At 52.8% G+C, this 24,090-nt stretch overlaps 1 non-coding gene across 1 annotated transcript; it reads right to left on the bottom strand.

Annotated features, from left to right (window-relative positions):
- Positions 1-23,375: 23,375 nt before the first annotated feature.
- LOC147718339 (5.8S ribosomal RNA) lies at positions 23,376-23,529 on the bottom strand. Its single transcript, XR_015295300.1, has one exon. It is a non-coding gene; the product is annotated as a 5.8S ribosomal RNA (ribosomal RNA).
- Positions 23,530-24,090: the final 561 nt, after the last annotated feature.

The raw sequence follows: 24,090 nt of genomic DNA on the forward strand, positions 1-24,090 counted from the left end.
ACGCAGGAGGAGGTCATCCTGCAAGTAGCGAGGATCAGGACAGGCGCAGGAGGAGGCATCCTGCAAGCAGCGAGGAACAGGACAGGCGCAGGACGAGGCATCCTGCAAGTAGCGAGGACCAGGACAGGTGTAGGAGGGGGCCACCCTGCAAGCAGCGAGGAACATGACAGGCGCAGGAGGAGGCCATCCTGCAAGCAGCGAGGTACAGGACAGGCGCAGGTGGAGGCATCCTGCTAGTAGCGAGGATCAGGACAGGCGCAGGAGGAGGCCATCCTGCAAGTAGCGAGGATCAGGACAGGCGCAGGAGGAGGCCATCCTGCAAGCAGCGAGGCTCAGGACAGGCGCAGGAGGAGGCCATCCTGCAAGCAGCGAGGCTTAGGACAGGCGCAGGAGGAGGCATCCTGCAAGTAGCGAGGATCAGGACAGGCGCAGGAGGGGGCATCCTGCAAGTAGCGAGGATCAGGATAGGCGCAGGAGGAGGCATCCTGCAAGCAGCGAGGAACAGGACAGGCGCAGGAGGAGGCATCCTGCAAGTAGCGAGGACCAGGACAGGCGCAGGGGGGGGCCACCCTGGGAGCAGCGAGGATCAGGACAGGCGCAGGAGGGGGAATCCTGTAAGCAGCGATGAACAGGACAGGCGCAGGAGGAGGTCATCCTGAAAGTAGCGAGGATCAGGACAGGCGCAGGAGGAGGCATCCTGCAAGCAGCGAGGAACAGGACAGGCGCAGGACGAGGCATCCTGCGAGTAGCGAGGTTCAGGACAGGTGCAGGAGGAGGCATCCTGCAAGCAGCGAGGAACAGGACAGGCGCAGGACGAGGCATCCTGCGAGTAGCGAGGTTCAGGACAGGTGCAGGAGGAGGCATCCTGCAAGTAGCGAGGATCAGGGCAGGTGCAGGAGGAGGCATCCTGCAAGCAGCGAGGAACAGGACAGGCGCAGGACGAGGCATCCTGCGAGTAGCGAGGTTCAGGACAGGTGCAGGAGGAGGCATCCTGCAAGTAGCGAGGATCAGGGCAGGTGCAGGAGGAGGCATCCTGCAAGCAACAACCTCCGCCAGAGGGTTGAGACCCCATGGTAGCTCCAAGTGCTTCTGACACTTTCCCTAGCTCCTAGAGGTTGATTGCAGCAGGTACGTGGATGCTTCAGGAGAAAGAAAGAGGGGGAGGTAGAGAGGAAAGGATCACAGATGGAGAAGTGACGAGAGAGGATGGATGAAAGAGAGAGAAAGAAAGAAGGGGAGGTAGAAATAAAGGATCAGAGAGGAGAAGAGAGGAGAGAGGATGGATGGAAGAGAGAGAAAGAAAGAAAGGGGGAGGTAGAGATAAAAGGATCAGAAAGGAGAAGAGAGGAGAGAGGATGGATGGAAGAGAGAGAAGGAAAGAAGGAGGGGGAGGTAGAAATAAAAGGATCAGAAAGGAGAAGAGAGGAGAGAGGATGGATGGAAGAGAGAGAAAGGGAGAGGGGGAGGTAGAGATAAAAGGATCAGAAAGGAGAAGAGAGGAGAGAGGATGGATGGAAGAGAGAGAAGGAAAGAAGGAGGGGGAGGTAGAAATAAAAGGATCAGAAAGGAGAAGAGAGGAGAGAGGATGGATGGAAGAGAGAGAAAGAAAGAAAGGGGGAGGTAGAGATAAAAGGATCAGAAAGGAGAAGAGAGGAGAGAGGATGGATGGAAGAGAGAGAAGGAAAGAAGGAGGGGGAGGTAGAGATAAAAGGATCAGAAAGGAGAGGAGAGGAGAGAGGATGGATGGAAGAGAGAGAAGGAAAGAAGGAGGGGGAGGTAGAAATAAAAGGATCAGAAAGGAGAAGAGAGGAGAGAGGATGGATGGAAGAGAGAGAAAGGGAGAGGGGGGGGGGGTAGAGATAAAAGGACCAGAGATGGAGAAGAGAGGAGAGAGGATGGATGGAAGAGGGAGAAAGAAAGAAAGGGGGAGGTAGAGATAAAAGGATCAGAAAGGAGAAGAGAGGAGAGAGGATGGATGGAAGAGAGAGAAAGGGAGAGGGGGAGGTAGAGATAAAAGGACCAGAGATGGAGAAGAGAGGAGAGAGGGTGGATGGAAGAGGGAGAAAGAAAGAGGGGGAGTGTTAGACCCGATACCCTGGCCGGCCAAGACTCGCGTCGAGGTCAGTCAGGGATCGCCAGTTCTAAGTGTCAGGGCAAGGGAGTCACACACCAAGGTAACCCCCACTCGCCCTCTAGGTAACGTGGCGCGAGCAGTCAAGGCTAAACTTGGAGGCGATGTAAGTTAAGTATTTGCGCACGCACCCCAGCAACAACACCCAAGGCCCACCACAAAGAAACACTCCACACAAGGTTATGTAAAAATAGCCTTTGTATTATAAAAATATACATCAGATAAAACACACATCTTATTACACGGTGCCAGCAGGCACGGGCGGAATTTACAAGGGATATTTGTACAGGACAGGGCCACTTGGACCACTGTCAAGGGTATCAGCACTTTTAGAAATAATTACTGTAGCACAAAAATATAACAGTAGAGCATACAACCAGTAATCACTGGTAACAGGACCTCTCTAGCCAGTGGCGGTTCTTCCTTGGGGGCGTTTGGGCGCCGCCCCCCCTGCTTTCTCGCCGTGCGAGAAGGCAGAAACAAATGGTAGTTATTTATAACTACCATTTGTTTCTGCCTTCTCGCACGGCGAGAAAGTAGAACTAACTTCCTGGTTTAGAGTGGGTGGTGTTCGAGGGCAGGGGGAGTGGCTTGGGGGAGTGGCTTGCCCACTGTTGTTAATACTGACTGTTTGGGCAGCCTGAGGTCGCCCAAACAGACAGTATTAACAATAGTGGGAAAGCCACTCCCCCAAGCCACTCCCCCTGCCCTCGGCTCGAGTAACACCACCCACTCACTCTCCCTGTTCTCTCTAGAGAGAAAATTACGTAGCCTGGGGCAGCCGGCCGCACCAATCAAGAGGGAGGGAGGCTGGCTGGCTGCCTGCCGCGCCGCCTTCCTGATGACGTGCTGCAGGACTTGAAATCGAGGACGGCGGGATTCGGGACGGAGTCTCCGGACTGTAAGTTTACTTTATTCTATTTTATATATTTGTTTTGTTTTCGTTTCCAAACCCCTCCCGCCTCCCCCCTCATGTCGTCGCGAGTGGGACCCCATTTCCAAACCCCCCCCCCCCCCCCCCGCCCGTAATGCCGGCCGTGACTGCACATAAATAACTTGGGGTGTGGAACGCTGCGAGGATGCACTGGTTGACACCGTAGTTGGTGCCACCATCGTTTTGGCAGAAATGCAGCGTTAACGAGACATTTTGGAAGAGAGACCTGAACACAAGTCTTTTCGGCATTCTAAAATCATGATTCGAGGTCAATTTGGGGAACTTTTGCAGAGTTTTGTTTGCCGTTGAATATGCCTTGTTAATTGTAAACTCCTTGCTTTGTATCTGGCTCGCATAATGGGCTGCTGTTCATCTAGAAAGGCAGGAAGATGTGACGAAAAACAGCGGCTACTAACTGAATTGTCATAGTCTTTGAACTATCAGGCCACGGAGTGAACCGGGGGCCACTCGCACCGCACCTCTGAAGGCACCCGCCGCACATCGAGGGTGCTCTCACCCACCTTTTCAAGTCCACATTTGTGACGTCAAGATGCAGCGGAAGCCTGGGGGATCTGAAGTTGCCCAGCGGTCACTCACCAGGTAGGCCGCAGGGGCAGACTCTGACAGCGAACCACGCTGGTCGTGCCACCCTGAGGTAGGCTAGCCGGCTTTGAAAAAACAAATGGATAATATTTATGAAATATTATCACGTTTCTGGCTGGTGACACAAAACGGCGCAACTTGTGTTTTGGATCAAAAAAGTACAACTAAAGCAAAACGTTAATGAGAAAGACAGAGACAAACTAATATTCTTGAAGCAGTTGGAAGGCGGCCCCAGGTCAGAACGTGTCTAAAGACACCATCTCAGCAATTGGTATTGGCTGAGCTGTACTCACACCTGCATGACAGTCACGCTCTCTTCCAAGCATTGACCATTGCTCGTTTGAGCTCTATCCGGAACCCTTGACATTAACAGCGATTAAACAAATACCACAAAACAGCTACATTTCCCACATACAACAGAAAACTGAAAATACCGTACATAAGCTGACGGCACAAAAGAAACAAATATTCGCATTCTCCAAATGCACTTATCACACAGCCTTCTGTAGAACGTGAGGGGCTTGTTCAACAGTGCTCTATTAAGAGCTGGATTGCCCCAAATTCAGTTGGAAGAGAGAGGGCATAAATCGGTGCAAGTAATATGAACGTTTAAATAGAATATGGATACCGTGGCAAGTGAGAGAGTGTCAGACCAAGTCTCTGTTTCCATTGCCGCCACTTTCCGTACCTTGTACCACGCGGTGTGTATTTTGTATCGTGTGCTTGCGAGCTTGTCAGGCTGCTTTCAGTTTTTTCTTTCGGCTTTGATGCTCATGAATCCGTTTATTTCTGCGGTGCTGGACCCACATTCTGTAAGTGTGCAGAGTAAATCATGAACCTGGCTGTGCAGGCTTTCCAGTGAGTGCTTGAAATCGGCCTGCTGTTTGTTATCTTCACCGGCCTCTGCCTGCATGCTTCCCTGAAATGAAAATGAATCGCAGATGAGGAGGCTGGGCGCGAGCGGCTTGTTGGTAATGCCCAGAGATGGGAATCAGGCGCTTCATTTTCTGCTTTCATGCTTGTGGTCGGGCTTGCTTTCCTCCATGTTCCATGTGTACGATGTTTGCATTGCTAATTCCGTGCACGCTCCTGCACCTTTCCAGCTTGGCAGACCAAATGAGATGCCATTGTCTATGGCCATGCAGGGCAGACAGGAAAGACAGTTTTATTCCAGCGCCTAGCACGTAGTTGAATTTCAGCATTTCAGTTGTTTCTCTTGGCTAACGTTTTGGACTGCTGAGTAGTTGAGCCCTGGTAAAGTGCTTGGGTGAGATGTGAGGTGTGGGGTAGCAGAAAGTGGATTCTTTGAAAATTAATGATACCAAATGGCAGTGCTATGTACTAATAACTGACCTCTTTTGGCTCTAGAAATGCTTCATCCACCAAATTCTGCAAGCTTCAACGAAATGCCCCTCCTTCCTTGCTTAGTTTGACAACAGTTCAGAATGGCTACACTGATTGATGCTCGTGAATAATAATTCAGAATATGTTTAATTGCGTAGAAGCGTGGAGAATTCTACCTATTCCAGCGCTATCCACATTGAAATTGAATTAGCAATGTAAATATAGTATCTGAACTGCGCATGGACAAACTGAATAAAGGATTTGAGTACGGCTATTGTTTTACGCCCTACCACTTTCAAATGTCACCAGCCGCCACTGTCTCTAGCACCACCTGTACTAGGGAGAAAACAACCACCTACACGTCACAATACCTATAGGGGTGCAAGGATAAAACACATGATGTATCAACATTCAGAGGTGTAAAGGCACATGACGCATAAGCAATACATTCAGCGGTGCAGAATCAATAACCATTACCCCATACTCACAAGTCACCACCTGTGACTGTCCCGGTGTCCCAATGTCAGGGCCTAAACGTGGCAGTTGTCCACTAAGTGCTGGACAACTGGAGCAGGGAAAGTTAACACAAAGTTGGAGCCTCTCTGGGCTCAAAGAACCACCACTGTGGCACTGGTGAGCCTCTCTTAGGCTCTCTCACCAGTAAGGGGGGCTGCTGAGCCTCTCAGGGCTCCAGCAACAGAAAAGGTGCAGCCTCGCTGGGCTGGGGGGTCCCTCGCTCTGGGGACCCAGGAACACTTAGGGCGCTCTGAGCCTCTCTTAGGCTCTCGACAAAAGTGCGGCGCTTCTCTTTGGGGAGTCCCCCCTCTGGGGACTCGAAGGGAAGTTGGGGCGCTCCGAGCCTCTCAGGGCTCGTGAAATAATTGCCCCCAATGAGCCTCTCGGGCTCCAACAACCAAATGCTGCCTTTCCGAGCCTCTCTGGGCCCTACACGAAATGCCTCTGAGCCTCTCTCGGCTCTCAACACGCGGGCGCGAGGTCGCGCTACAGAGAGGGGGCGGCGCGGACACCGGCAATGTGTCCCGACGCTCCCCCCCTCCTCTGCAGGCACCTGCACTCACCGGCTGGTCTTCAACGGAGGCGGGTCTCTCCCGCTGGTCCCGGGGCTCTCCTGTCCTCTCGGGGAGCCTCGGCAGGCTCTCTCGCGGCTCGGCGAGGGAGGCGGGACTTCCGGTCGGCCTTTCCGGGGCCGCGCTCTGATTGGCCGGCAATCCCTTCACTTCCGGGTCGCCGCGGGCAGCGCGGCGGCTCGCTTTAGGCAGGCAGGCGGCTTCCCAGGATCCGAGGAGTGGGCTCCCTCGTGAATCCAATAAATCACGGACCTGGGCAAAACAATACGGCAATGAGCGGGGTGGCACCCGCGCCGTCAAACCACCACACGGGGCGATCGGAGGCCGGGTGGGCACCGGCCTCTGCAGACCACAGCGCTCCCAAGCGCCGCAGGCACAAATAAGCGCTCGTAAGCGCTAGACAGCAGCAAAAACGCTCCCAGGCGCTAGGGGTAAAATCCAGCGCTCTCCAAGCGCTAGGCAGGCGATCTCAGCGCTCCCAGAGCTGAAGGGCAGAGAGCAGCGCTCTCAGGCTGTAGACAACAAAGTCCTCAGTGCTCCCCAGCACTGGAGGACAGGACAGGGCTCCAGCAGGGCTGGAGGCAGGCAGGGGGGCAGGGCTGGGCCAGAGCCAGCACACTGGGTCTCCAGGCAGGGAGACTCCCCAAGTGGCGGTCCTTCTGGCCCCAGCAGCGGCACAAGCCCCCTCCTGGCAGGATTCAAAAGAAGAACATTTTCAGTGGGGACACAGCCCCTTCTTATACCAACAAATCCTTTGTTACAATGTGCAGGGTGGGGGGAAAACCAGTCGCAGCTGGTTCTGGAGCACTCTTGATGGCCCAACCACCCATTCCTTTCACTGGGGAGGCTAGGGTCATTAGACACACCACAGGGGGGCGGAGCCAGCATTGTGTGGGGAAAACCCAGCCCATCCAGGACACAGGTACACTCCTCCCACACATCACTCATGCTAATCTCCCACTCACCACCGGGCAGACCCATCCAGACTTCCTGGAGCCTGGCATGCCAGCCAGCTCCAGCCAATCACGCTCCAGCACCCTCACTGCACACATATCTCAATGTCCAGAAGTAGCACTTCCCAACTAGACACACACATGCCGCAGACACCATCTTGCAGCATTCACTCTCACGAGTTCAGGCATACCAAACTCGAGCCTGCACTCCCCACGCATCAGGAACTACCAGGGACACACACATTCCCCATGCATTCCTATGGGAGGGCAGGCCAGCCATGCTACACGCACGCACTTTCACTCTGGGACCCAGGGGAAAGTGCGCAGAGACCCAAAAATCACTAACACAGGGTCACAAATAAGGCAAAAAGTCTAGGGGTGAACCTGCCCTGCGGGCCAAGTCCAACACAACCCCCTTCCAGCCAAAACGCAGGGGAGAACAATCACCACCGTGATGGACTTCCCTGCTTGGGGCGATAGAACACGGACGCAGGCCCGCCACTGCCGGGACACTCTCCTGTTCTATGCCACAGTGAACCCCTAGGGTTCTTTCTAAAACTACTGTAAGGACCAACTGGGCTACCCCACTGGTACTCCTCAGCTGTCCGCGGCCCGGACCAGGCCCTGGGCCACCCAGGTGCCACCGGTCCTTGCCAATTCGCAGAGCGGGGGGTCGTAACCCCTGGCACATAGTGTCCATTCTCCACTCTCCCTGTCTGCAAGACAGGACTAGACTGCCACTGGTTCACCAGCCTTTGGTCTACAACCTCAGGCGGACCAGGAGTCTCAGAGAAGGCTTTCCTCCCCTTACCTCTTCTTCCAGGGTTCCTCCTCCTCCTGCGAGGGGGACACCCCGAACGCCATTCCAACCTAGGGTTTAACCCCTCAGGTTGCGCCGGGGTCAGAGGTGGGCTTTCCCACCCTCTGCACCCCCTTCCAGAGGTCTGCCCTCTCCCAACTGGAGAAGTTCCCCTGGAAGAACCGGTCAGGACACTGCTTACAGTTGTCCTACCCTTCAGGTCAGGCCGAACCTGCACCTGGCCTCCCAACCTCCGGTCTAAAACCTGTGGTGGAATAATTGCCTGGCACTCCAGGACTTCTGGGGACTCACACGCAATCCCCCTGAGGCTGACACATGACCCATGTGTCGTGTGACGGTCTGTCTGGCGCAGATCTCCCGCCTCCTGTCCACCTGACAGTGCGCAAAGATCCCCCAGACCAGAAGTGGCGCCACCCGGGTCCACCCAAGACCTAGCCCAACTGGCTAGTCTCTGGTCCACTGGTGCATCCACTGGGAAACTCGTCCCCCAATCACTCCTCGCTTCGGACTTCTGTGCCCTCCCAACTGGAGCGACACTGCCGGACACTGGAACCCCTGGAGTTCTAGTTACAGACACTCCAGGTTCCCTAGACACTAGGAGATCCTCCTCAAGTGTACTAACAGGACAGCCTAGGTCCCCAACCTGGTGTTCCCTCAAGAAACCACCCAAGTTCTGAGACAGGGCTTCGGGCCTCGGGGTGCTCTCAGCCACCCCCTGACTCCTGCTCCACTGAGCCAGGCAGTCAGCCCCTTCACCCTTCCCACTATACTGGGACCTAGCTGGGCTACACTGAGCCTCTTCCACCACGCTGGGCTGGAAGCTCCCTGTACCACTGCTGTTGGACTCACTCTCTAGTGACTGTACAGAACCTCTCACACTCTCCCAGCGGTCCGCTTCGTCAGCAAGCTCACATGCCTCAGACAATCCACACCCCAATAGGTGTGTGCGCAACCCTGGAGAACAACAACTGAGCAGGTGCTCCTTGACAATCAGATCAAACAAGACATCAAAATCATCTTCCGTGTGAACCTTTACCCAATCAAACAGTGTCCCACAACATTCATCCTCAAACTCCTCCCACGACTGGTGAGGCAGCTTCCTACTGCCCCTGAATTTCAACCTTAACTCCTCCTCTGGGGAAACAGGTACCAGACTGGGGGAACTGGGAGTGGGACTGCTCGCACTGGGCTCTACATAGCTGCCACCACTGGACTCCACCCTCCCTGGGGGATCCAGAAAATTAAGACTGCGGGCAGGGGATAACCTACACTCTAGGGCTATCTTCTCCCTGGCCAAGGCCCTCTCAGCCTCTGCAATCCGCTCATTCACACCCAGCTGCGCCATCTTCCAGGCATACTCTAACCTGAGCTTCTCCATGGCCAGCTGGTGCTCCCTCTCTTCTCTCCTATCCACCCACTCTTCTGGGGACAGGGAAAGGGATGGGGGGCTACATCTGACACGGGACCCAGCAAGGGACTCCCTATCTAGGGGGTACTCGCTCTCTGCTGGCGCCCATCCACTGTCAAACTCACTCTCCACATCAGACTCTTCAGGGTTCCCCTCAGACCCACCACCCTCATGGTGTGCGGTCCGGGCCCTCTCCCTCTCACTGTGCTCACGCTCCCAGTCACTCTTCTGCCACAGGATCATGTTATCCCTAAGCTTGGACTGGGTGTCTGACTCACTCACTGGGATGTCTCTCTCCTTACATAACCGTACCAACTCATGCACACTGTACTTAGACAGGCCACATAGGTTAAAAGGAGATTCCATCTTGACAGGATGCTCACAGACACGTGCAACACAAGGGAACTAGCAATCTGAAGTAGAAGTACACAATTCCAAAATTTCAACACTCTCCTTAAAAAAGAACTCACTCATGCGTCCAGGAAAACACACCATTCATCCACACACACCCTCCCCTCGGATCGGTAAGGCAGTTTCTACCACCCCTGACTTCTCAACCTGACCACATGTGACACAGGTACCAAACTCTGGAAGCAGGGCGGGGGACAAATGTACTGAACACAATTATCAAATGACACTCTTCAGGAGAAGCAATAATGGAACTTCACCAAAACACAATAATCCCCAAAAATGTGGTCATCTAAAATGCAGAGCTTTGTAGTGGCCAGTTGCTACTGTGGTACAACGCAAACACAAATCCTTATCCCACCGCTGCCACCAATGTTAGACCCGGGACCCTGGCCGGCCAAGACTCGCGTCGAGGTCAGTCAGGGATCGCCAGTTCTAAGTGTCAGGGCAAGGGAGTCACACACCAAGGCAACCCCCACTCGCCCTCTAGGTAACGTGGCGCGAGCAGTCAAGGCTAAACTTGGAGGCGATGTAAGTTAAGTATTTGCGCACGCACCCCAGCAACAACACCCAAGGCCCACCACAAAGAAACACTCCACACAAGGTTATGTAAAAATAGCCTTTGTATTATAAAAATATACATCAGATAAAACACACATCTTATTACACGGTGCCAGCAGGCACGGGCGGAATTTACAAGGGATATTTGTACAGGACAGGGCCACTTGGACCACTGTCAAGGGTATCAGCACTTTTAGAAATAATTACTGTAGCACAAAAATATAACAGTAGAGCATACAACCAGTAATCACTGGTAACAGGACCTCTCTAGCACCACCTGTACTAGGGAGAAAACAACCACCTACACGTCACAATACCTATAGGGGTGCAAGGATAAAACACATGATGTATCAACATTCAGAGGTGTAAAGGCACATGACGCATAAGCAATACATTCAGCGGTGCAGAATCAATAACCATTACCCCATACTCACAAGTCACCACCTGTGACTGTCCCGGTGTCCCAATGTCAGGGCCTAAACGTGGCAGTTGTCCACTAAGTGCTGGACAACTGGAGCAGGGAAAGTTAACACAAAGTTGGAGCCTCTCTGGGCTCAAAGAACCACCACTGTGGCACTGGTGAGCCTCTCTTAGGCTCTCTCACCAGTAAGGGGGGCTGCTGAGCCTCTCAGGGCTCCAGCAACAGAAAAGGTGCAGCCTCGCTGGGCTGGGGGGTCCCTCGCTCTGGGGACCCAGGAACACTTGGGGCGCTCTGAGCCTCTCTTAGGCTCTCGACAAAAGTGCGGCGCTTCTCTTTGGGGAGTCCCCCCTCTGGGGACTCGAAGGGAAGTTGGGGCGCTCCGAGCCTCTCAGGGCTCGTGAAATAATTGCCCCCAATGAGCCTCTCGGGCTCCAACAACCAAATGCTGCCTTTCCGAGCCTCTCTGGGCCCTACACGAAATGCCTCTGAGCCTCTCTGGGCTCTCAACACGCGGGCGCGAGGTCGCGCTACAGAGAGGGGGCGGGGCGGACACCGGCAATGTGTCCCGACGCTCCCCCCCTCCTCTGCAGGCACCTGCACTCACCGGCTGGTCTTCAACGGAGGCGGGTCTCTCCCGCTGGTCCCGGGGCTCTCCTGTCCTCTCGGGGAGCCTCGGCAGGCTCTCTCGCGGCTCGGCGAGGGAGGCGGGACTTCCGGTCGGCCTTTCCGGGGCCGCGCTCTGATTGGCCGGCAATCCCTTCACTTCCGGGTCGCCGCGGGCAGCGCGGCGGCTCGCTTTAGGCAGGCAGGCGGCTTCCCAGGATCCGAGGAGTGGGCTCCCTCGTGAATCCAATAAATCACGGACCTGGGCAAAACAATACGGCAATGAGCGGGGTGGCACCCGCGCCGTCAAACCACCACACGGGGCGATCGGAGGCCGGGTGGGCACCGGCCTCTGCAGACCACAGCGCTCCCAAGCGCCGCAGGCACAAATAAGCGCTCGTAAGCGCTAGACAGCAGCAAAAACGCTCCCAGGCGCTAGGGGTAAAATCCAGCGCTCTCCAAGCGCTAGGCAGGCGATCTCAGCGCTCCCAGAGCTGAAGGGCAGAGAGCAGCGCTCTCAGGCTGTAGACAACAAAGTCCTCAGTGCTCCCCAGCACTGGAGGACAGGACAGGGCTCCAGCAGGGCTGGAGGCAGGCAGGGGGGCAGGGCTGGGCCAGAGCCAGCACACTGGGTCTCCAGGCAGGGAGACTCCCCAAGTGGCGGTCCTTCTGGCCCCAGCAGCGGCACAAGCCCCCTCCTGGCAGGATTCAAAAGAAGAACATTTTCAGTGGGGACACAGCCCCTTCTTATACCAACAAATCCTTTGTTACAATGTGCAGGGTGGGGGGAAAACCAGTCGCAGCTGGTTCTGGAGCACTCTTGATGGCCCAACCACCCATTCCTTTCACTGGGGAGGCTAGGGTCATTAGACACACCACAGGGGGGCGGAGCCAGCATTGTGTGGGGAAAACCCAGCCCATCCAGGACACAGGTACACTCCTCCCACACATCACTCATGCTAATCTCCCACTCACCACCGGGCAGACCCATCCAGACTTCCTGGAGCCTGGCATGCCAGCCAGCTCCAGCCAATCACGCTCCAGCACCCTCACTGCACACATATCTCAATGTCCAGAAGTAGCACTTCCCAACTAGACACACACATGCCGCAGACACCATCTTGCAGCATTCACTCTCACGAGTTCAGGCATACCAAACTCGAGCCTGCACTCCCCACGCATCAGGAACTACCAGGGACACACACATTCCCCATGCATTCCTATGGGAGGGCAGGCCAGCCATGCTACACGCACGCACTTTCACTCTGGGACCCAGGGGAAAGTGCGCAGAGACCCAAAAATCACTAACACAGGGTCACAAATAAGGCAAAAAGTCTAGGGGTGAACCTGCCCTGCGGGCCAAGTCCAACAGGGAGGTAGAAATAAAAGGACCAAAATTGTAGAAGAGAGGAGAGAGGATGGATGGAAGAGGGAGAAAGAAAAAAAGGGGGAGGTAGAGATAAAAGGATCAGAAAGGAGAAGAGAGGAGAGAGGATGGATGGAAGAGAGAGAAAGGGAGAGGGGGAGGTAGAGATAAAAGGACCAGAGATGGAGAAGAGAGGAGAGAGGATGGATGGAAGAGGGAGAAAGAAAGAAAGGGGGAGGTAGAGATAAAAGGATCAGAAAGGAGAAGAGAGGAGAGAGGATGGATGGAAGAGAGAGAAGGAAAGAAGGAGGGGGAGGTAGAAATAAAAGGATCAGAGAGGGAGCAGAGAGGAGAGAGGATGGATGGAAGAGGGAGAAAGAAAGAGGGGGAGGTAGAAATAAAAGGACCAGAATTGTAGAAGAGAGGAGAGAGGATGGATGGAAGAGGGAGAAAGAAAGAAAGGGGGAGGTAGAGATAAAAGGATCAGAAAGGAGAAGAGAGGAGAGAGGATGGATGGAAGAGAGAGAAAGGGAGAGGGGGAGGTAGAGATAAAAGGACCAGAGATGGAGAAGAGAGGAGAGAGGATGGATGGAAGAGAGAGAAAGAAAGAAAGGGGGAGGTAGAGATAAAGGATCAGAGATGGAGAAGAGAGGAGAGAGGATGGATGGAAGAGAGAGAAAGAAAGAAAGGGGGAGGTAGAGAGAAAAGGACCAGAGAGGGAGAAGAGAGGAGAGAGGATGGATGGAAGAGAGAGATTGTGCAAAGAGACGAAGGGAGCGGGGTTGGATTGCTGATTCCCAGCGCTTCCTTTGATTCCCAGGTTGGCCCTGATCTCCACACACTGCAGCCTCCACCTCTTCCCATCACAGAAGTACCTGCATGAGCGGAGGGAGCGTTCTAATTGGATGACTGATGGGGAGCGGAGGGTGAGTTCTAATTGGATGACTGATAGGGGAGCCCTCCAATTATAAATCAGCTCAGATCATGAAGAGCAGCAGCCGCTCGCCGAAGCGTCTTCAGCAAGGCCCGCCCCTGCATGGGGCCTCTCCAGCACCCCCTGCCCCCTCCCCGCACAGGAAGAATAAATACCAACCCAGGCCCCACGCAGGCACTGGCTTTTCATACCCGAGCAAGTGTCATTATAGACAACTGTAGCAGGCAGGCTTTCCCCATCTCCTCATATTCCGGTGCGGCTGCACCGGCTGCACCACTGATAGCCAGGCCCCATGCAGGCACGGGCTAATCATATCCGAGCAAGTGTCATCAACCCCTGCCACATACTGCTGCCTTCATAAGACATATTGCAGCTTGTGCATGGCATGCTGGACCCCATCTCAGATTCCGGTGCCACTGCACCGGCTGAACCACTGATAGCCAGGCCATGACCACTGCTGTTTCTGGGGCCTCTGGTTTGAGGAATTACCAGTTCTCTTCTTAGAAATGTCTGTGCCGGATGTATGACGGAACCCTGCGTGCATTTCCCATGCATGCCTTTTCTCTGCAGTCCCTATTCCGAGTGCGACGTTACCACGCGTTCCTGTCCCACCAAGTTGTTACGACGACTTGCCTTAGGGAATGCTGGGCTTTGGAATACTATAAATTACTATTCCAACTCCAAACAGTGTATTATTTGGGAAGGTGTTGGAGAAGTGTGGCTCACTGGTTAGAGGAGGCAGACCCTGATGCAGAGGTCTAGCCCAGGACCAGGGTTCAATTCCCCGCCTCGGCGGGTCTTGAGCTCAAAAATGTCCACGTACTCGATAATTCTCGCCTCGGTGCCTACTCGAATCATGGGTTCACAATCTGCAACTCTGGGCAATAGCTTGCTTAATCTCCACTACGGCCCACCGCGATGGGATGCCTGGCTTTCACCTTGGGGATGCCCAATAGGGGTTATCTCACAGGGAAAGCCAGGACGGGTTCCCAAAGCAAGCGCTAAGAGACCTGTCGGTGATTTGGCGCTATATATATCGAAATTAACATAACATAACATAACGTAAAATCCAACACCAGTTCAACAATGCACCCCCTAAAGCAAGTTGTTGTAAGTACTTGCGTTGTAAATGAATGTGTGGTAACATCACAGTCGGGGAAGTGACTGCAGAGAAAAGGCAGGTTATGATTCCGCCTGCCTGGTAAAGGATGATTCCTGCCTGTGTCGTCAGAGCACACGGCTGTTCCCTCTTTCACTGTTGTGCCGTCCTCCCCAGCATGGGAACATGCAAATAAATACGCCACACATGGAGCTCTGGATTGTTTGGGCCCGATTCACAGAACTAACTTACGACAAAATCTTAAACTTACTACCATTTGGTATTGACAGAAGGCATTTAGGAGTCCTAACTTCTGTGAATACCGACATGAGTAAGTGCCGTCTGTGAATACCAAAATGAGTAAGTTCCTTCTGTGAATACCAAAATGAGTAAGTGCCTTCTGTGAATACCAAAATGAGTAAGTGCCTTCTGTGAATACCAAAATGGTAGTAAGGTTAGGATTTTGCCTTAAGTTAGTTCTGTGAATCGGGCCCTATGTTTTTATTCTTCAGCAAACAATCCCTCTTGTTTTGTTTTTTTATTGCGCAAACACGACCTGAAAGTATCTGAGCGCTTTACATGAGCACCAGTTGCGTTACAGAAGGACATATTCATTTTTTTTGGTTAGGCATGGGGAAATTAAGGGGCAGATTTACAAGAAACTGACGCAATTGCATAGATGCGCCAGGTTCCTTGCATCAGCACCGAATGTCCTTGCGCCACTATGGATGCGCTGTATTTACAATACAGTGCTTCACGGCGCAAGGATTAACAGATGCGTCAGAAATTCTGACGCATCTGTTGGCACAAAAGTGACAAATTGCTGAAGTTGTTCATGAAAGTGACGCAACTCCAGCAATGCGCCACAACAGATAGGTGAGTAAACCATACAAAACGCACTGCATCATTCCTTATGCCTGGTCTGAGCAGGCGTAGGGATTTTGATGCAGTGAAGGCTGAGAGTGACGCAGTGAAATGTTGTGAATTTCACTGCGTCAGTTCTACATGGCTTTTTGCGTGGGAACGCCTACCCTGCATACATTATACCTGACACAAGGCACAAGGAGGCGCAAGGGGCTTGTGAATCTGCCCCTAAGTGATTTGCCCAGAATCACAGGATGTTGAGCATCGCTGCCGAGACTCAAACCCGGTTCCCCAGCTTCGAGGTCGACTGCCGTAGTCCATCCTCTCCCTGTTCTCTGATTATCTCATGGCCAGAGAAGTTTTAATGCATGGACAAAGTGGGCAATTGCCCAGGGCCCTTTGGGGAAAAAAAACCTGTATACATATTTCTGTATTTAGAAAGTTTTATATAGCGCAAACATGACCCTTGCGGGTATCAGAGCGCTTTACAATATTTTAGAGGCAAATAGAACTAATAATATCAAAGTCGATAACAACACAGGATAAGGCAGCACCCCTGATAAGGGAGGGTACAACACAATGTCAGCATCAATAGATCAAACACAATAAAATAAAGTATTAACAAATTAAAATGTATTTTTCGTTTCTTTGCTTTCCGACTGTCTACTGACACAGCTTTCAGAGTAATCAGGGTCATTGTATGGCCTGGAACACGTGGGGCCCTGTGAGAGCCTGGGGCCCCTTGAAAGCCTGGGGCCCCTTGAAAGCTAGGGGGTCCTCCTCAACAGTCAGGCAGTGTTCTGCTGCGAGTCCTCCACTGATAACTTCCAGTGCTGCTCACAAATTGATTGTTTTAAATACTATTTTCATTAAAAAAAGAATGGGAAGGGGAGACTGTGGTGATATGTGAGAACCAGTACAGATATTTTCCAGAGGCAGGTTGTATAAATTTGTTTTTTTTAAATTCTGTTCAACATCTATAATTTTTTCCATTTTAGAACACTACTACCTCATTTATGAGTTATGGTTGAGGGTAACAGAGATTATTTGACATAGCACTAATTATCATAATATTGAAAATATATTGTTATACTGCTTTGTTGTACACATATAAATATTAAATATAATTACATTTGGAGCATGGTACAGTGTGTGGAACATACTTATAAGTTATTTTTGCATGCTCAACTATTTGTGCTACATCACGTTTTAACATTAATAAATTGGCAGGCAGCCTTTTACATCACAAGACCTTCCCAAACAAGAATAAGTTTAATTTTTCAAAAGTATATCCCTACGTTGAAATCCAAACACATTCAATCAGTGCATATTCCTCTTTCCAGGTGCAAGTCTGGTGCACACCTGCTCAGCTCTGATTCCAGAGGCTGTCACTTTGTGTGAGTGAAGCTTGCTTGGGCTCTGTCCATGCACAGAACCAACACGTGTGTCTCAAGCTAGCTTTCAGTGCTGCTGTCCATGGTGCACCTCGCCTGTGTGTGAGTGAAGCTTGCACCTGTTCTGTGTGAGGGAAGCTTGCACCTGTTCTGTGTGAGGGAAGCTTGCACCTGTTCTGTGTGAGGGAAGCCTGCTTGGTCTCTGTCCATGCACAGAACCAACATGTGTGTCTCAAGGTAGCATTTAGTGCTGCTGTCCGTGGTGCACCTCGCCTGTCTGTGAGCGAAGCTTGCACCCGATGTTGCCTGTGTGTGAGGGAAGCTTGCACCTGTTCTGTGTGAGTCAAGCTTGCACCTGTTCTGTGTGAGGGAAGCTTGCACCTGTTCTGTGTGAGGGAAGCTTGCTTGGTCTCTGTCCATTTGCAGAACCAATGTGTGTGTCAAGGTAGCTTTCAGTGCTGCTGTCCATGGTGCACCTCGCCTGTCTGTGAGTGAAGCTTGCACCCGATGTTGCCTGGGTGTGACTGAAGCTTGCACCTGTTCTGTGTGACTGAAGCTTGCACCTGTTCTGTGTGAGTCAAGCTTGCACCTGTTCTGTGTGAGGGAAGCTTGCACCTGTTCTGTGTGAGTCAAGCTTGCACCTGTTCTGTGTGAGGGAAGCTTGCACCTGTTCTGTGTGAGTCAAGCTTGCACCTGTTCTGTGTGAGGGACGCTTGCACCTGTTCTGTGTGAGTCAAGCTTGCACCTGTTCTGTGTGAGGGACGCTTGCACCTGTTCTGTGTGAGTCAAGCTTGCACCTGTTCTGTGTGAGTCAAGCTTGCACCTGTTCTGTGTGAGGGACGCTTGCACCTGTTCTGTGTGAGTCAAGCTTGCACCTGATGTTGCCTGTGTGTGACTGAAGCTTGCACCTGTTCTGTGTGAGTCAAGCTTGCACCTGTTCTGTGTGAGGGAAGCTTGTACCTGTTCTGTGTGAGGGAAGCTTGCACCTGTTCTGTGTGAGGGAAGGTTGGTTGGGCTCTGTCCATTCGCAGAACCAATGTGTGTGTCAAGGTAGCTTTCAGTGCTGCTGTCCATGGTGCACCTCGCCTGTCTGTGAGTGAAGCTTGCACCCAATGTTGCCTGTGTGTGACTGAAGCTTGCACCTGTTCTGTGTGAGTCAAGCTTGCACCTGTTCTGTGTGAGGGAAGCTTGCACCTGTTCTGTGTGAGTGAAGCTTGCACCTGTTCTGTGTGAGGGAAGCTTGCGTCTGTTCTGTGTGAGTCAAGCTTGCACCTGTTCTGTGTGAGGGAAGCTTGCACCTGTTCTGTGTGAGTCAAGCTTGCACCTGTTCTGTGTGAGTCAAGCTTGCACCTGTTCTGTGTGAGTGAAGCTTGCACCTGTTCTGTGTGAGGGAAGCTTGCACCTGTTCTGTGCGAGTCAAGATTGCACCTGTTCTGTGTGAGGGAAGCTTGCACCTGTTCTTTGTGAGTCAAGCTTGCACCTGTTCTGTGTGAGGGAATCTTGTACCTGTTCTGTGTGAGGGAAGCTTGCACCTGTTCTGTGTGAGGGAAGCTTGCTTGGGCTCTGTCCATTCGCAGAACCAATGTGTGTGTCAAGGTAGCTTTTAGTGCTGCTGCCCATGGTGCACCTCACCTGTCTGTGAGTAAAGCTTGCACCCGATGTTGCCTGTGTGTGACTGAAGCTTGCACCTGTTCTGTGTGAGTCAAGCTTGCACCTGTTCTGTGCGAGGGAAGCTTGCACCTGTTCTGTGTGAGTCAAGCTTGCACCTGTTCTGTGAGAGGGAAGCTTGTACCTGTTCTGTGTGAGTCAAGCTTGCACCCGATGTTGCCTGTGTGTGACTGAAGCTTGCACCTGTTCTGTGTGAGTCAAGCTTGCACTTGTTCTGTGCGAGGGAAGCTTGCACCTGTTCTGTGTGAGTCAAGCTTGCACCTGTTCTGTGCGAGGGAAGCGTGCACCTGTTCTGTGTGAGTCAAGCTTGCACCTGTTCTGTGTGAGTCAAGCTTGCACCTGTTCTGTGCGAGGGAAGCTTGCACCTGTTCTGTGTGAGTCAAGCTTGCACCTGTTCTGTGCGAGGGAAGCTTGCACCTGTTCTGTGTGAGGGAAGCTTGCACCTGTTCTGTGTGAGGGAATCTTGCACCTGTCCTGTGTGAGGGAAGCTTGCTTGGGCTCTGTCCATTCGCAGAACCAATGTGTGTGTCAAGGTAGCTTTTAGTGCTGCTGTCCATGGTGCACCTCGGCTGTCCGTGAGTGAAGCTTGCACCTGATATTGCCAGTGTATGACTGAAGCTTGCTCCCAGTGCTGCCTATCTGTGAGTGAAGCTTGCACCTGATATTGCCAGTGTATGACTGAAGCTTGCACCAGGTGTTGCCTGTGTGTGAGTGAAGTTTGCTCCTGGTGCTGCCTGTGTGTGAGTGAAGCTTGCACCTGGTGTTGCCTGTGTGTGAGTGAAGTTTGCTCCCGGTGCTGCCTGTGTGTGAGTGAAGCTTGCACCTGGTGTTGCCTGTGTGTGAGTGAAGTTTGCTTCCGGTGTTGCCTGTGTGAGAGTGAAGCTTGCACCCGGCGTTGCCTGTGTGTGACTGAAGCTTGCACCTGGTGTTGCCTGTGTGTGAGTGAAGCTTGCACCTGTTCTGTGTGAGGGAAGCTTTCTTGGTTTCTGTCCATGCACAGAGCCAATGTGTGTTTCAAGATAGCTTTCAGTGCTGCTGTCCACGGTGCACCTCGCCTGTGTGTGAGTGAAGCTTGAACCTGGTGTTGCCTGTGTGTGACTGAAGCTTGCACCAGTTCTGCGTGAGGGAAGCTTGCACCTGTTCTGTGTGAGGGAAGCTTGCACCTGTTCTGTGTGAGGGAAACTTGCTTGGTTTCTGTCCATGCACAGAACCAATGTGTGTTTCAAGATAGCTTTCAGTGCTGCTGTCCATGGTGCACCTCGCCTTTGTGTGAGTGAAGCTTGCACCCAGTGTTGCCTGTGTGTGACTGAAGCTTGCACCCAGTGTTGCCTGTGTGTGACTGAAGCTTGCACCTGGCGTTGCCTGTGTGTGAGTGAAGCTTGCACCCGGTGTCGCCTGTTCTGTGTAGGGGATGTTGAACTGTGGTGCATCTTCCTTATGTCAGGGACACTTGCAGTACTGTTGCTCTCAAAGGTCTGCTGTGTGTGTTAAAGGAACCTTGCAAAGTTAACCCTTTCCGTGCCTGGCCATTTGTGGATCTGAGAGAAGCTTGCACTTGTGATGCTTGTTCTAATTGTGAATGACATTACACAACTGCTGCTGGGCTGTGCAAGAGATGTTTCCTCTACTGTTGTCAGCACAGTGCCTGAAGCTTGCAATGCTGCTTCTGTAGAGTGTCTGTGCCATTACAAAGTTAAGGGCATATTTACAAGAACTTCATGCCACCGAAGCGTCAATTTTTTAATGTTATGGCTGCTTTTTTTATCGCCTTATTTCCAAGTTGCCGCTAACTCCAGTTAGCAGCAATGTTCCAGTCTGAGCAGGAATTTTCAAAACTGCCATTTCTGTTAGCGGGACTAACCAAAATTTAGATGCAAGGTAGGCGTTCCCGTGAAAAAACTGCTGCTAAACACAGTACGCAACATTTGCAAAGAATTACTTGTCTGTTGCCAAAGCAAATAAAACTGCTGCTAGGTCCAATTTGAGGCTTTTTTTAAGACAAAAAAATAGCGGGCCTTAAAATTGGTGCAAACACTTGGGTCCACATATAAGATGTTTGAGTGCTGGACAGCGCAGCAAGGAATGTTGCTGCATTGCCCAGCGCCAAAACTAAAGGTCAGGAAGGCGCCCTTTCATCGAGATAGGGCCCATTCTAGGGCCTCTTGCGGCAGGCATAAGGTTTTGACGCACTTATCGCAGTGTAAACTGATATATTGTTTATTGTACTGCCCCACTCCTATGAGGCTTTGTTATGTGGGAATGCACACTCTGCATACATCATACCTGACCCAGGTATAATGTGGCACAAAGCTTTACCAGGTCACGCATATGCCTTGATGCATCACTTTGTAAAAACGGTGCAGTGTGGTCCAAAATTCACGCTGCAAGTACATCAAGAAATGGATGCACCAGCAGCGTTAAACTGTTGTCAGGGGCTCATGAATAGGCCCCCTTGTATTTTTCCTCTACGCACAATGACTGCCCCGCCAACACAGGCACCCTTGCGCCATGGTGAAGGGATGACTGTGTTGCGGAGTCGATTGATGTTGTGCAAGAAGGGACACCTACCTGCACAAAACCTATCCTCTTTCTCTATGTGCTGCGGAATGCTGCACACACGGAGCAAGTGAAAAAAGGAGAAGTTAAAACATTTATGATTCTGAAGCATTCCGAAGGTTTACGGTTTCTCATAAACTTGGGAATACTTCTGTAAGAAAGTAGGGTCTGCTTTCATGGTTACCCCTACTTTTTGCTGGTGTCATACTGTTTTTCGGAATAGTCTGACTGGAATCCTGCTCATCAGGACCCCAGTCACTGAGCTTCCTCCCTAAATTGGCTATGGTGAGGACCTTGGTACATTCCGGTTTGGCTGCTCCCCTCACCTCTCAGTCGGGATGAAAGGTCCATCAGAGGACGGATAGTAATAGGGTTGGCAGTGCAAAAATCATCAGCAGTAGAGACCTTCCTACATTCAGCGGATGGCATAGCGCCCGCTACATTTATTTGACCAGAGCAGCCTCTTTTCAAAAGTTGATTGTTTATAACTTTTGAAATCTTAGGCCAGGGGCTTCGTTCTTTTTCCTTAACCCGATCTCTGTCATAGACATGCGTTGTCCCTTTCTTACAATTTGAAAGAAATTGATATTCCACGTCCAGTTCAAGGAGGGTCCACTAGGGATGGTCACCTCACGGGTGGTCGTAAAGTGCCCTGAAGAAAGGAATTTGCAGTGCTGCCACTTTAGCTCCTCCACTTACTTTTCTGACTCCATACAGTTGGGGGGAGGTGTCTTATCTGACTGGTGCTCATGTTATAGACACCGGGGCATATTTATCAATGCTTTTGTGTTGCCAGGGTGATGCCAACCTATAATGAGGGTTACCAAGCCACGCAAGGCCAGTGCCTGGCTTGATAAACCTGGAGTATCACAAGGCAGTGCAAATGTCTGCTTTGCGTTACTCTGCCCCCGGGAGTCGTTCCATGCGTGGAGTCTGAGTGGTCCCGCACATCCACCCATGGATGTTGCCGCGTTCCCAGATTTACCGTTAGTGGTAGAATTGGGAATGTGTCAAAATGCTACGCCTCATGCTCCTACGCCAGACCGCGTGAGGAGCATGAGGCTCATGAACAGACCGCATGAGGGGGAGGGCGCGGAGGAGGTCGAATCTCCATGAGCCCCACGGACACAGCGAAGCTGCTGCCAAGGGGCTGTAATACCCTCCCCGGAGGAGAGGGTCACCTGCCAGCCTGAAGCCTTCCCAACCGGCCCGGAGCCAGTCGCTGCGCACCACCGTCCAGGAAATGCACCCTGCGGGGCTGGGTAGGACCCTGGCACTGGTCCTGCGGAGTGGATCTGGAGCTCCCGGGCCACCGACCTTCCTGTCGTGTTGAATCCTCCGGGCGGACTGCACGGACCCCACCCATTTACCTCTACGGTTTCACACCCTCTTTAACTCTCTCTTTAAAGTTCTTTTCAACTTTCTCTTGTGGTACTTGTTGGCTATCAGGCTCGCGCCCGTATTTATCTTTAGATGGAGTTTATCACCCGCATTGAGCTGCACTCTCAAGCAACCCGACTCTGAGAAGACCCGATCCCGGCGCGCTGGGGGCCGCTACCGGCCTAACACCGTCCGCTAGGTGAGCCTCGATCAGAAGGACTTGGGCCCCCTGGCCGACACCAGGGAGTCGGTCTTCTGTACGCCACATTTCCCGCAGCTGCCCCCGGGCGAGGATTTGGCGCTGGGCTCTTCCCTCTTCACTCGCCGTTACTGAGGAATCCTGGTTAGTTTCTTTTCTTCCGCTTAGTAATATGCTTTAATTCAGCTAGTCACCACATCTAATCTGAGGTCATAGTCAGTAGAAGATGCTGGAAAAGGGGGTTGCTGGGGAAGGCCAGGCCCCTGCCGGAGCAGGGGCCTTGCATCCAGGCAGCGCGAGCCCTTTTTCCCCATATTGGAAGGGGTTTTGCCCTCCCCAGGAAGCCGGCCGCGGAGGTGGGCATCCGTGGTGCGTGCATGCAGGCAGCCGGTGGGACACCACAGACAGCCATGCGTGGCACGCAGTCAGGTGCCCCGGGATGGGCCAGGGATGGACCAGTTGGCAGACCCCTTCTCTGGGCTAGGCGTGCAGGTTGCATACCTCTGCAGCAGGATCCGGCGAGGGACCCTGCCACGGGCGATTGGTGGTCTAACCTTATGGGAGGATGAAGGGAAGCGGAGCTAACCCTGTGACGCCCCCAGCTGCGTCCCTGGAAAACCCTGGGGCGATTGATGATCGAGCGACCCTCAGACAGGTGTAGCCCTGAGAGGAAACCGGGGCCGCAAGGTACGTTCGAAGTGTCGATGATCAATGTGTCCTGCAATTCACACTAATTCTCACAGCTAGCTGCATTCTTCATCGACGCACGAGCCGAGTGATCCACCGCCAAGAGTCACAGGCAACTTTTGAAAAACGTTTGCCCAGCTGCGGGTGCAGGAGAGGCGGGAGGAAGGCGACGCTGTCCGTCCACCATACGCTCTGGGAATCAGACTGCACCATTGGGAGAAAAGAACCATTGCCAGGTGCTTGGCCCTGGAGCCCCCATACCCACTCACCCGTGGGCAAGGAAGGGACCTCCCAGAGCATCAGGAGCAGGCAGCCCCGCAGGCACCAGTTCCTTCTGGAGTAACCGAGGGGGACCACACAAGTCTTCAAAGCCCTTAGCCCGGCCACACAGGACCAGGTTGAACCGGGTACCCGGCAACAAGGGTGGGTCGCTCTACCTGTACATCAGCCGTCCATCAGCCATCCATCGCCAGGCGGCCCATGCCATGCCGGTGGGCTGGCTTTGTTCAGCTCACCCCACCCTTGCCCGGGTCGGAGGCGCCGTAAGGGAAGAGCCAGGTAGCTCCCCATCTCGCATGCCTCTCACCGAGAGGAGCCGGGATCCACTCTCAGGCCCTTGGCCCCATCTCTTCCAGGCCCACCCTGCCTCACAAGAAGGGCTACTCTTCG

This window comes from Lissotriton vulgaris, chromosome 4_1 (genome assembly GCF_964263255.1).
Source record: "Lissotriton vulgaris chromosome 4_1, aLisVul1.2, whole genome shotgun sequence".
Lineage (NCBI taxonomy): Eukaryota > Metazoa > Chordata > Amphibia > Caudata > Salamandridae > Lissotriton > Lissotriton vulgaris.